General features: G+C 42.1%; 1 protein-coding gene across 1 annotated transcript in view; it reads right to left on the reverse strand.

The window, feature by feature from the left end:
- The window catches only part of Ttc29 (tetratricopeptide repeat domain 29), a 179,423-nt gene that overhangs the window by 1,650 nt on the left and 164,927 nt on the right, over positions 1–12,846 (reverse strand). The window lies entirely within an intron of this gene.

Here is a 12,846-nt window from a genome sequence, read left to right on the forward strand (position 1 = left end):
AAGAAGAAGAAGAAGAAGAAGAAGAAGAAGAAGAAGAAGAAGAAGAAAACAAATTCAAAGCTCTGTTCTGAACAATTTATACTCACTGTGAGCTGGTGTCAATCTCACTAAAGGGCAGTAAAGACCATGACCCAAATATTTTTGTCGAATTAAGCAAGCTTTATTTCCTTTCAGACAGGACTATCTCCCTAAAGCAGGGTTTGAGACAATAGCTCTAAACACAGGAGAAATGTTTTTTGTTTGTTTGTTTGTTTTACTAGCCACAAAACTGCAAGGCTAGGTGGTTTCTAAGGGTTTTTGGTTAGGAACTTGGTAGAACATCTTAAAAACATTTGGTAGAATAGTGTCCTATCAGAGCGGCAATCAGAGAACAGTATGTGGAACATGACAAATTCCAGAACACGGGTCAAGAAGCTGTCAAATAAGTTTTACAGAAACCGTGAATGAGCTTATTTTGACTTTGTAACAAGATGGCTTCTAATCTTAAGATGCAGTCAAGCTGGTCCATCACTGGCAATGTCACTTCAGAGATGGCAATCTTTAGCACTTAAGTAATGGGTATTACTAGGGCACGCTAGATGGTCCAAAGATGGCCACAACCATACCTCCCATTCCACATTCCTACAGCATGACCTTGTCAGTGCCCCACCAGGAAACACACTCTTTTTCCTCTTCTCTTGAAATTGAGATTGAAATTACATGCTCATATAAATCATCAGTTATATTAGAAGTGCATACGACTTCGAAGGCTAGCTCAGAAGAGGCCTTGCAATCTCGACTTGCCTGTCTGAGAACGCTTCTTTCAGAAGGCAAATTCAAAGTGTGAGATGGTCTTCCACCTAGACTGCGTTGCTGTGTGCCATGGGTGAGCTTTCCAGCAGAGTCCCAGGTAGGCCCAGCCTCCCTGCCGACCCAAAGTTTCCAGCGCGTGAGCAAGCCTGTCTGTGATCCTTCCAAATACCCCATTTGTCCTCCCACATGACTTACGCCACCCAACCGGTGTCTACCCCAAGCTCTGCCTGAGGTTTTAACTTACAGAATTCTGTGATATAATAAAGTAACACTGGACTGGCTACCACTGCTGGCAAGATGACATGTTCAAACAATACTGGAAAACAGTGTTAGTTTAGAGAACAATGTCAACTACCCAAAGCAGACCTAGTCCAAGGCACTAAGTCTGCTTGTGTATCAGTCTGTCTACCTAACTTCCTTATTTTCTTGTTTGCTTTTGACTTGAATCCATTGGGACCAGCCTAAGAAGACATTCCATCTTTGTCTGTGACAGTTTTCAGGTGGTCCTCATTTTTGTATTCTTTTTCTGAATATGGGGAAACGCAAATCAAAGCTTTTTAGCACTACACTTTCTGTCTTCACTTTGTTACCTGGAACTACCCCTTGTGTGTGTGTGTGTGTGTGTGTGTGTGTGTGTGTGTGTGTTTTGAGGGTCCTTTGTCCCTTTGTTCTTCTTGCTACTGGCCCTGGGGTGGATATATATCTACATGGACTACCATTCCTGTAGCACATTTGCCCTTTCTCTTTCTCTTCTTAACACCCTTGTCAGATTATACAACCAAGCATTCATGCTCGATGTTCTCTATAAGTGGGGTCGTTTGTTCTCAAAGTACGTGTGGATTATTCTACATTGGGTGGGAATTCCTCCAGCTCCCGATTTCTCAGCTCTTGTGCTCTACTCCCCTCAGCTATCTTTTTTTTTTTTTTTTTTTTTTTTGTCACATGTAGAATTGACCATTACAAGCTCTTTGCAGTCTCGTTTTCTTATATCAGTGACTTAGAGACCATCTTTATCTTTCTGGGCCTTTTTTTCTCTGATACCCGCAACTCTAGTAATCCTTCTGTTCCACTGGGGCCATCAGCTTGTCATTTTTTCTGGGCATTTACCATCTTCTCTCCTTCCTTCCTCCAGTTTACGCTTTAAGGCCACTGCTTTGAATTCTGTACTTTTCCTGCTGTGTCATGTCATACTTGACAAATTTTCATCCCTAGTCAAATCAACTTCCTGTCTTTTCCACCCCATCACTCCATGCAGCTATAGGGGAAAATGTACAGCCATGCCGAGAAAACTCACATTAAGTTTGTGGGCCCAAACAATAGAAGAACCGTTATTGCTTCCAGACCTTCCTATTAAACATCCTGTGTTGGCTTAGTCTTTGTTGCTATCAGATGGCTCTTTAACTGCTGTATTATCTCAGCCCTCCAACTGAATGTTCTTAATCATCCAGTGACTCATTTCCAATTTCATGTTGGAAATGAATAACACCAGGAAGGACACTCTGCAGGTTTTGTTGCGAGAGTGATCTCCAGGCCTGCACGTGTTCTGTGCTCTCTGTCTCCCTCCTTCTAGAGGAGCTGCCTGTACTGCCATCTTAGGTTATATTATTTGCTTCCTTTCCTACATCTCTGCATTTCTTGACCACACAATACATGGCTCCTGTCATCCCTTCTGCTTCTCTCTTAGCAGGTTGTTTTTTGTATAAGATCTAGTACCCGATTAGCAGTAACTTTTGGGTTTCCTTTGGCTGACAATCTTAAGGACACAGCTTGCCATCGTGGATGAGGACAGGGAGGGGAGTGATTTGTACTCAGGAAGCAGAGTAGGCAGGAAATGGGGCTGGGCCATAACACCATACGGCTTACCCTTAGGGACTCACTTCCCCCAGTAAGGCTCTTCCACCTAAAGGGTCAGTAACCTTCCCAAACAGCATTACTAACCCATGGGAGGGAGTGTGCAAATTTGAGCCTAAAGGGGACACGCCACACCAGACCACAATGATTTGCTTACTAGTAGACCTTTTCTATCTATGCATAAATATTTAATAGAGTTGAAGTCTTTAAGTTTCCAGGAACAGACAGAGACAGAGCTGCATGCATTCATTGCACATGGGCCTAGTGTTAGACACTCGGCATTACTTCTCCTTTTCCTCAGCCATTTTTTAAAAAATTTATTAATGATACAGCTTGGCTGTCTTAGAATTTGCCTTGATCTCACAGAGATCCATCTCTGTCTCCCTCTCAAGGGCTAGGATTAAAGGTGTGCCACTTTTGCTCAGTTTGGAATGTGAAATAGTGACTCTATCATTCAGATTTAATCACGAAAAGATTAGCAAAACTTTGATGCAATCATTCTCAGCTGGAGAAGGGGTGACTTTGTTTCCCTGTAGGATATTTGGAAACATCTGGAGAGGTTTCTCTTGTTATAACTAATAGAAGGAAGTACTACTGGCATGTAGCAAGTAGAGGGTGTGATGTGTTTTCCTCAGCATCCATCGATGCACCATGACAGGCAAGCCCTACCTCTTTCCCTACAGATAACCCTTTCAATGGTATAAGGCTGAAAGGCATTATAGCAGGTGGGATACAGAGCAATAAGATAGGAAGTCACCATTCCAAGTGCCCGTGTGGCTTTGTCACAAGTAAAGAATGCTCACGTAGAATGTTTACTGCAGGACTGAGGGAGAACTGAATGCCCATATTCTTAAGCTGCTGTTCTTTTAGTCTCCCACATAACTAATATGTCCTGCTATTCTTTTTGAGACAGTGTCTCACTGTGTATCCCTGGCTGGCTTTGAACTCTCCCATGTAGACTAGGTTGGTCTTGATCTGCCTGCGTGGGTCTCTTAAGACCTGGGATTAAAGGTGTGTGCCGCTATGCCTGGCTTTCTTCTTTTAGATAAGAACCTCCTTTGGCTTTTCAGTTGAATGTTTTCCTTGCTCCACAATCTATGGAAACATCCTAATAGTCTCCTCAGGCCCATCTCATTCTAAGTTTAATTTTTTTTTAAGATAAGGTTTCAAACCAGGGGAGCGCCACAGGACTGAGGACTCTTGGCTCCATTGCTGCTGAGGCACTCATTTTCAGCCCTGATCAGGACCACTTTCCGCCTTGCTGTGTAGCCAAGATGTTGTTAAAGTTCTGATCTCCCAAGTGCTGATCCAGGTATGTACCATCACAGTGGATGGGTTCATGTGTGCTGGGGATTGAACCCAGGGCTCTATGCACTCGAGGCAAGCACGCCAGCAACCGAGCTGCATGTCCAGCGCGTGCCATTCTCTCTAGCAGCTGAGATTTGGCATTCCTTTCAGTGTGGCCAATGAATGGTATCGTGGGCTGCAGATGTCTTCCTTGGAGTCGTCAGCTCTGGATTCGGTCACTTGGTGTCCACTTGCCAAATGCTGAAGGAAGATGATGTGGACTCTGGGACCCTGTCCCTGAAGGTTCTCCTCTGAGAAGGACAGCTGCTCAGGCTGCTAATATCCCTCCAGGAGGCTACATCTGCCAGTGGCACACAAAAACGTTCTGTGCGGTCTGTGCTAGGAAGTCTTGGCGGTGGCTAACCCACTTCCCCTGCAAATGTTCTCATCACCTGTTTGCTCGGAGCAAGGCGGGTTCCACGGGACTGATGGCTCCATCATTACCAAAGCACTTGCTTTCAGTCCTAGGCTAGGTTTTGGGTGATGGGTCTGACTTAGAGAGTGATTTGAAGTGTTTGATCTGCAGATGGAAGACTGAACCAATAGTTACCAAGAGACTCAGGGAAAGCGATAGAGAGCTCAGGTGTGACATTTGTTCCTATCCTCGTTCATTTTTGTGGAAACGAGCACTTCTCTCAAGTGGGCACTGGGATGACGTGATTCCTACCATCTTCTGGTGTTTTCTGTGGCAGAACAGGGCAGACAGTGCTGAACTGCAGTCACCTCACTGTTTCTTCCCTTTGTTTGCAAACAGTGGTTATGATCCTCATGAAGTGCCGTGTAGGATATAAATGAGATCTTCAAGACCTGATCTGGAGGTAAGTTTGGATTGAAATGGAACAGACAAGCTTCGGCAGTTTGGTGACTAGAGAGGTGAATGGATTTTTAAATTTTTTCGTGCAAAACATTTTTTAGTGGCCGTATTCTAGAAAAGGGTAAATCATAACTCATACATAAAGGTTGTGTCAGGGTTTATAGACTAGGCCCCTGGTAATGGATTCAGCCTTTCCACAACAAATCAAAAGTATTGTTGTATGCTCACATGAATATACAGTAGCCATTACCTCAAATTTAAAACTCACCACAAGCGGCAAACCCAGCGAGCAGGATGTGAGGGCTGTATTGTATCAGTGTGGTCTGCAGAGACTTCCTCACGCGGGCTTCGCCTGGCTGAGATATATGCTGCAGCTCAAAGCTGAAGGGATTACTTTTGAACAGTCACTGCAGAGCTTGATTACATTCGTCTATCATATTTAGCTGGGCCCTGCAGGCTACTAGTCCATTAGCTGGCCCTGCCATTGTCAAAAAGTTGATCACCTAATGTTAACAGACCATGCTTTCCGTTGACCTTATCAAAACGCTTCATCAAAAGATTTTGTTAAAAAGAAGACAACAAACAATCCTTAGGTTATGTGTTATGTAGCTGATGAGAGGCAGATACCATGTACAAAAATGTCCCTGTGTTTGAGAAGGACGCACAGTTCTGTCATCGGCGAGGAAAAGACTTTTTGCTTTTGTCTTTTAGCACATTTTATTCAAAGCCACAGACTTAATTTCAGGAGAAATGGCAACCCCTATTTGCTGATAGTAAAGTTTTGCAGCACAGTTTTCCTGGAGAATAGGCTTACTGTGTATCTTGAGAAATATCCGAGGAAACTGAAAATTTGTCACCCGTATTTGGTAGCCAAAAAACTTCTTCCAGTAAATGTATAGACTTTTATCTGGCTTATTCCTTATTTAATGGAAGCATATTGTCAGTTCTTTAATCACTACAGTTAAAAATTTTGAATGACTATATACTTTATTAAATGAGAATTCCATCATCAGTATTAGGCACATTTTGACAAGCCTATATTTTATTATAAATGAGCCACTAGTAAGTAATGAAATAAAAGTATATCTTTAGAAGATATATCGAGAAGTAGGATTTTATTATTTAAAATAACATGTATAGTTTTCATTGGGATTACATTATAAAAGCTGCCTCCAAGGAACAAAGATGGCTGGGAAACCATCAGATGGACAACGCTGGCTTAAATTCTGATCTCAGAGATGGCGCTGGCTTGGCACCCTCCTGCAGGTCTCTCTGGCACGGCCTCCCTTGTAACTGATGGTGTGTGAAATGCTGGCCAGGGATGCAGGCTGTGATGCTGGAACACAGCCAGGTACTAATTTTGGCCTCTTAGCATTGTTCTTTAATCAACACAACGTCTCAGCGTGTGGAAGTTCCAAATACTTCTTGCTTGTTTTTAGCCTCTCCCTTGACTTTCGTGGTAGAGGAGTGGCGGCCAGCCAGAAAGAAAGAGCTGGTGTTTTAAACTGGGATTCTGACGACCGTTTAATGAGGCGTTATTGGGCTAGTGGCAGGGCTCAGGACCTACCGAGGAGTATCAAGGGCCCTAGGTATAAACCAAAGAAAGGAAGATGCCATCATTGTCACCCCTTGGGCTGACATAAAAAGAGAAATTAAGAAACAAAGATTTAGAAAGAACATTATCAGAGAGAATGCAGAAGAGATTGAGCTGAGCAGAAGTTGGGCATCTGGGCTAATAGAAATCAGACCACCCTTTCCCTGAGTCCCCTCCCTTCAAGAAAAACCTACATCTGAAGAAGATGTAAAATCACTGATTTTTGACGACACCGGTTACCAAAAACAAAATTAGTGACCACTGAATGGCAGAACACAAACAACACGAGCCTTTGGTTGTCTTGGATTCTTTCATTAAGCAACTGTCCAGGCTTCAGGTTGAGAGAAGGAAAATCCAGGAGCCCAGCACTGCTTCTAAGTTAGAGGTACATGGTCCTGAGAGTCTGAGGATGCCAAGACAACTGGGATTTGTAACCAGAGCTACAGTAGACTGAAAGTCTGTGTGGCCTCAGATGTCTAAGGCAGAGGCTCTTCAAGATGAAGAGCTTAGTGGGTGGGGCCTTTGGGAGGTAATTAGATCACAAGGTAGAACCCTCAAGGATGGATTAGCTCACTTTCGACTGAAGACAGGAGACAGATGTGAAGTTACAGCAGGTCCATTTGCAAACCAGTGGAGGGCGCTCAGCAGAAACTGACTATGCTTGCGCTCTGGCCTCCGATTTCCTAACTTTCAAACTATAAGAAAAAAAAATTTGTATTATATTACATTATATTCCGACGACACTAAGGCAATCTGTGACACAGACTGAGACAAGCGTACCAGAGAGAAAAGAGCCAGAGACGAGAAGGCTGAAGAAGGGAGGTCTGTGGAGGTAAATGAAACCTCAAGTATTTACCCAAGTGCAGATCAGAGCCTTCAAGCTGAGGCCAGAGACAGAAAACACCACAGAATGAAGTACTTGTTTCCACAGAGAGCTGGGACTACTCTTTGCTATCAACAGCCATATCAAAAAACTACAAGTTTCACAAGATATTCGTTCTCCCTTGTTGTGGATAATAGTTACCCCAACACTAGACCTCAGTCTGACCCTATAGAACAGATCATAAAAGTAAGATCTTTAAGACCAAACTGCTTCTAGGTAACTTCACTGCATCATACCAAGGGTCAAGAATATTTATGGGAATAGAAAACTATGAAGCATAAAAAAAAAAAAAAAGTCAAGTTTGTGAGGTCTGGTATCTAGAAAAAATCTACAAGACATACAGATAAAAAGTATAATGAAGAAGAAAAATCAATTACCTAAATCTACACAGTCTTTAGGGTTACAGAAAAGGGCATGTAAAATGCTTACTGTGATTATATTTTAAACATTTAGAGTTCTTAGAAATGTGAAATGTGTAAAAGAAAACATTAATAAATGGAAAGACAGAATGGTAGAAACCATTTGGAGAGTTAAAATAGTAACTTTGTAAGCTGTAGGACAAGATCAAGCAGCCTAATAGAACCCCCTGCCTGTCCAGGGGGTCATTCTGTGACCCCCAGTGGCTTCCCAACACACAGAGAGAACTGACTGAGTGTGCAGGTGGCCGGCATGAGTAGGTAGCATATGAGCATGGATTCACTAAACAGAAGGATGATGCCCAGTTCCCAAACGCGATGGAGCTGGGCAGCACTACAGGTGGCCCAGAATTGATGACTACCGGAAATGCTGAGGACGAGAGAAATTATAAGAGGAGTTTAACCTTGTATTAAATGGTAACGCCAGGGCTGGGAAATGGCTCAGTTGGTAAAATGCCTGGCACCCTATAAAAAGCTGTGTTTAGCACTGTCCCTGGAATCCCAGGGATGGGGAGTCAGAGACAGGTGGATTCCTGGAGCTCTCTGGACGGCCAGCCATACTGAACGTGTGAGCTGCAGGCTCAGTGAGAGCCCTGCCTCAGGAAAGAGGGGGATGACAGGAAGACAACCAACACTGACCTTTGGCTTTCATATGGGTGCGCGTGCGTGCACGCACACACACACACACACACACACACACACACACGCACGCACACACACGCGCACACACGCACCCACGCATCGTTGAATACATACATGTGCATACAGAAATAAGTATACCCACATATCACACACAATACAGTGTGAAATTCACAACACATACAGAAGTCAAAAGTCCGAGAACAGTAGTGCAAAGGAGGGAAAAAAAAGAAACTCAAGTTTGATGGCACAAAACTGGATCAATTGAAAATATCAATCATGTGTTTGTTATTACTTTTCTTTGTACACTTCAGCTTATACATTTAAATTATTTTGTTAAAAATATTTGCAAATGAACATTCCTCAGATCTGAATATGAGATCTGAAAATGTCTCTAATTGAAATAATTATTTGAAAATTCATGTGCTTTCTATATTTCCCAAACATTTAAGAATGAATGAATGAATTCAAAGCAAGAACTGTTGCATTTTTATTCCTAGTTTTCCCTGGACAAACTGTGGGAAGTCTGACTCATCTAGCATAAAATCAAGTATTACTAGCTACATTTGCAGTTTTTCTGGTTTCATTATGGAATAACAGAGGCTGGGAAGCACCAAACTCCATGGTTGTGCCTTCACAAATAGGCTATTTTAGAATAAAGAATTATTTAGAAATTTTTTCTAAAGCTACTTATTTGAGTTCTGAATGTCTAAAATACATTGAATTTACACAACCCTTTAAGCTTGGAAATAAGTGTGCATTTGAAATTATGCACGATTTATGCATAAACACATCCATCAAACGGATGTTATCTTAAATGACCAGTTCAAAAATATTAAAAAAAAATGAAGTTTTTGTAAAAACTGAATATCCCAACAGGGAGCAAGATTTTCCAAGAAAAGCTACTGTATACACATAATCTCTAGTCCAAGTAGAGGAGGCCACGTTAACACGAATCTCAGCGGCAGCAAAGTGGTTCTCAGAAATATCTTTTCCTTTGAAAACCAAAACGATTTTTCTACCAAAACCAAGAGTCGAAACCTTATAGGTCCCTCTTTATTTTTTATAAGAATGATGAGTCTATTTAAAGCAATGCATGTGATAAATTGAATCATAAAGAAAACCCATTGCCCAGGCAATGCACAGTGTCTGCTTTCTGCAGTGGTTTTCAACCTTCCTATTGCTGCGGCCCTTTAATGTAGCTCATGTTGTGGTGACCCCCAACCATAACATTATTTTTGTTGCTACTTCATAACTGTAACTTTGTTACTATCATGAGTCACAATGTAAATGTTTGTTTTCCTATGGTCTTAGGCATCCCTTATGAAATGTTTGCTTGATCCCAAAGGGGTCGCGACCCACAGATTGAGAGCCACTGATCTAAAGTGTGCCCTCAAAACAGGTATTTAGGTGCAGAATTTTGGATGGGGGGGGTGTAGCTCAGTTGACAGAGTGCTTGCCTGGCATACATGACGCCCCAGAGTAACCAAGCATGGAAGGACATACTTCCAACACCAGCATTCAGGAATCAGAGTCAAATGGAACAGAAGTTGAAAGTCATTTTTGTTTACCAATAGTTTAAGGCATTCCATCTTAAAAAAAAGAAAAAAGAAAAAAAAAAAAAGCAAACTCTCGGACCTCAATTTGATGCAGCAAATCAGTACAGAATCCTCAGAGCGTCATGGGCGCATTCATGTTTGAGAATCATTAGTTTGGGTAGCCTTGCTCTAATTCATGTCTAACGGCCTAATGCTGGGAAGAACGGCGTGCTCAAGAAAAGGAGGGGCCGCAGATGTTGGAGTCCCAGGCTGCTTTGAACATAAGTGATGGTGAAATGTTTCCCTAGGCCAAGAACATATCTTGTTCTAGGAGCATGCTAGCATCTTACTTAAACCTCTCAGCCCCTACAGACTTTATTTATTTACAGACAAGGAACATGGAAGGCCGGTGGTGAGACTAACTTGTTCAAGCCTCACACAGCTGGTAAAAGGCTTGTGAGAGTCAAGCCTATGCACACAGCTGTTATTCTTTCTCTCTCTCTCTCTCTCTCTCTCTCTCTCTTTGTTTCTTTCTTTTTCTTTTTCTTTCTCTCTCTCTTTCTCTTTCCTTTTCTTCTTTCTTTCTCTTTCTTTCTTTCTTTCTCTCTCTTTCTTTCTTTCTCTCTTTCTTTCTCTCCTTTCTTTCTCTTTCTTTCTTTCTTTCTTTCTTTCTTTCTTTCTTTCTTTCTTTCTTTCTTTCTTTCTTTTTCTTTCTTTCCTTCTTTCGTAGCCTTAGCAGTCCTAGCTTTGTAGACCAGGCCTGCCTCTGCCTAGGATTAAAGGCATATGCTGTCACCAGGTGACCCTGCCACCACCACCGCCCAGCTAAGCTATTACTCCTTTTATACCAATGAGTCTCTCAAAGGAAAGTGAGTAGCCGTAGAGCCTCTTAGGTGAGTTGGGTTCAGCCAGGTTGATTTATCTGACTTTGTGGCAAGTAGAGCTGCCCACAAGCCTGTTCAGTTCTTAATTGTTGTTTTTCTGTTAATTGCTTAATTTCTTGTGCTTCAGAGGCTATCATAGCACTTACAACAATAGCAACAACAAAAGCTTCTCTTTCAAAGCCACCAGTTTACCATGGCAACTGAGCTTTGGAGACCCAATCCTGGGTCTGTGGCTGCCTTTATTTCACCTTACTTTAACTCAGCTCCTGATAGACTCAGGGTCATGAAGTAAGAACAGGAGGGAATGCGGCAATTTGTTCCTGTATTCCTGCATCTCCGCCACAGACAGGACATTTCTCTAAAAATGCAAATCGCTTGGTGCCCCTTGGTGCCACTCCCCAGCTGAAGCCGTCCCAGGGCTGGCATTTTTCTGCTCTGTGATTGAATACATTGATCCACTTGTTACAACATCTTCACCTAAATTTTATTTTTAAGCCCTAGATGAATATGTCTCGGGGTAGTGGGAGCTTTTCTCTAACACTCAGAAAATGAGTTACACTTGTTAATTTGGGTTTGAATCCTAGATATATCAAAATAAATACCATAAACAAGTGTTGAAGAAATCAATCTAGAACTGTTCAATATCAGAATGATCAAGAAAGGATTTAGTCAGACCCTCCGACGTAAAGAGCTAATGTATACACTAAGCCCTGATGTAATATGACTTTTTGACATGCTCGGTATAAAGCCGAAGGAAACGATTTCTGGAGGCAGAAATGGCACACTCTTGTCGCATTAAAGAAAAATCCCTAGAAGGCCCACCTACATAAGGCATTAATGTGAATGCGCATTTGTGGAACATCTCTTGGTTTTCGTTCTGACACTCTTCTTAGCTCATGGGGCATCATATCACAGTTTTCTCATGTTACACAAAGCAGCAATTACACTCAGCTAGTGTACGGTTAGTCTTTAAATGTAGATGAAACCTTTAGAGCCAGGACACCGCAAGGGAGGGCGAGCCTCCATTCTGTCTCAGAGAAGGGGAAGTTAAGGAGAAATAAAAACCAGATATAAAAACTTCCTAAATGCCAATACTGCCGGTTCAGACTTGGGGCCCAAGTAGCAAAAGCTAACTTTTTTTTTTTTTTTTTTTTTTTAGTTTCACTTGTATGGTGATAAGGCAAGGGCTTTCACAAAACAGCGTTCTGAAAGACAGAGGTCACATTTTTCCAGCTGTGGTGTGGTTTGTGTTGACTAGACTGTGCCATAGATGGTCACTAGATGGTCCCAAGTGGTAATCCCCACCTATTCAACACTGGTCACCGGGTACCCATGGGAGAAAAACATTTGCGGCACAGAGGATGATTCATAGCACAGCTCAAATTAGAGGGATGCAGAGGCATGGCAGATGTGTGGGGAAACTGAGGCTCAAAACTACCATCTTAGATCAGGACACAATCTTCAAGAAAGAAATGAAATTTATATGTTGTGCATTTTAACTTATTAAAGTCATTTAATTCAGTAAGAAGCCCATATTTTTAAAACAATTACCAACTTTCTCAGAATACATATAAATGCACTACAGTCTCCTCTCAGGAACACAGCTGCTGGGTTTGCCACTGGGATTCAAGTGCTTTGATAGCATGGATGAGTAAAACGTTTGAAAATCAGAGAATTGTTGGTTAGAATACCCAACATCCAACATAGGTATGTTTATTTGGCTTATCGTGGAGAGCTAGGTAGTAGTCATTTAGTAAAGCATTTCACATGTGTGCATATCTGTGCCCGGGGAACATGCATGTGAGTGCAGATGCCTGCAGAGGCCACCAGCATTGGGCTCCCCTGGAGCTGGAGGTGCAGGGGGTTGAAGGCCACCCAACACAGGAAACTGACTTAAGTAGTTGAAAGAAGCCTCGGGGCTCTTAACCATTAAACCATCTCTCTAGCTCCACTAAAGTCATTTTAAAATGTTTTCTGGCTTGAACACATGTATATAATCACCCTTTCTTTCTTTTTCCTTCTTCTTTCTTTTTCTTTCCTTTCTTTCTTTCTTTCTTTCTTTCTTTCTTTCTTTCTTTCTTTCTTTCT

This window comes from Psammomys obesus, unplaced genomic scaffold, assembly GCF_907164565.1.
Source record: "Psammomys obesus unplaced genomic scaffold, mPsaObe1.curated_primary_1811, whole genome shotgun sequence".
In the NCBI taxonomy this organism is placed as follows: Eukaryota; Metazoa; Chordata; class Mammalia; order Rodentia; family Muridae; genus Psammomys; species Psammomys obesus.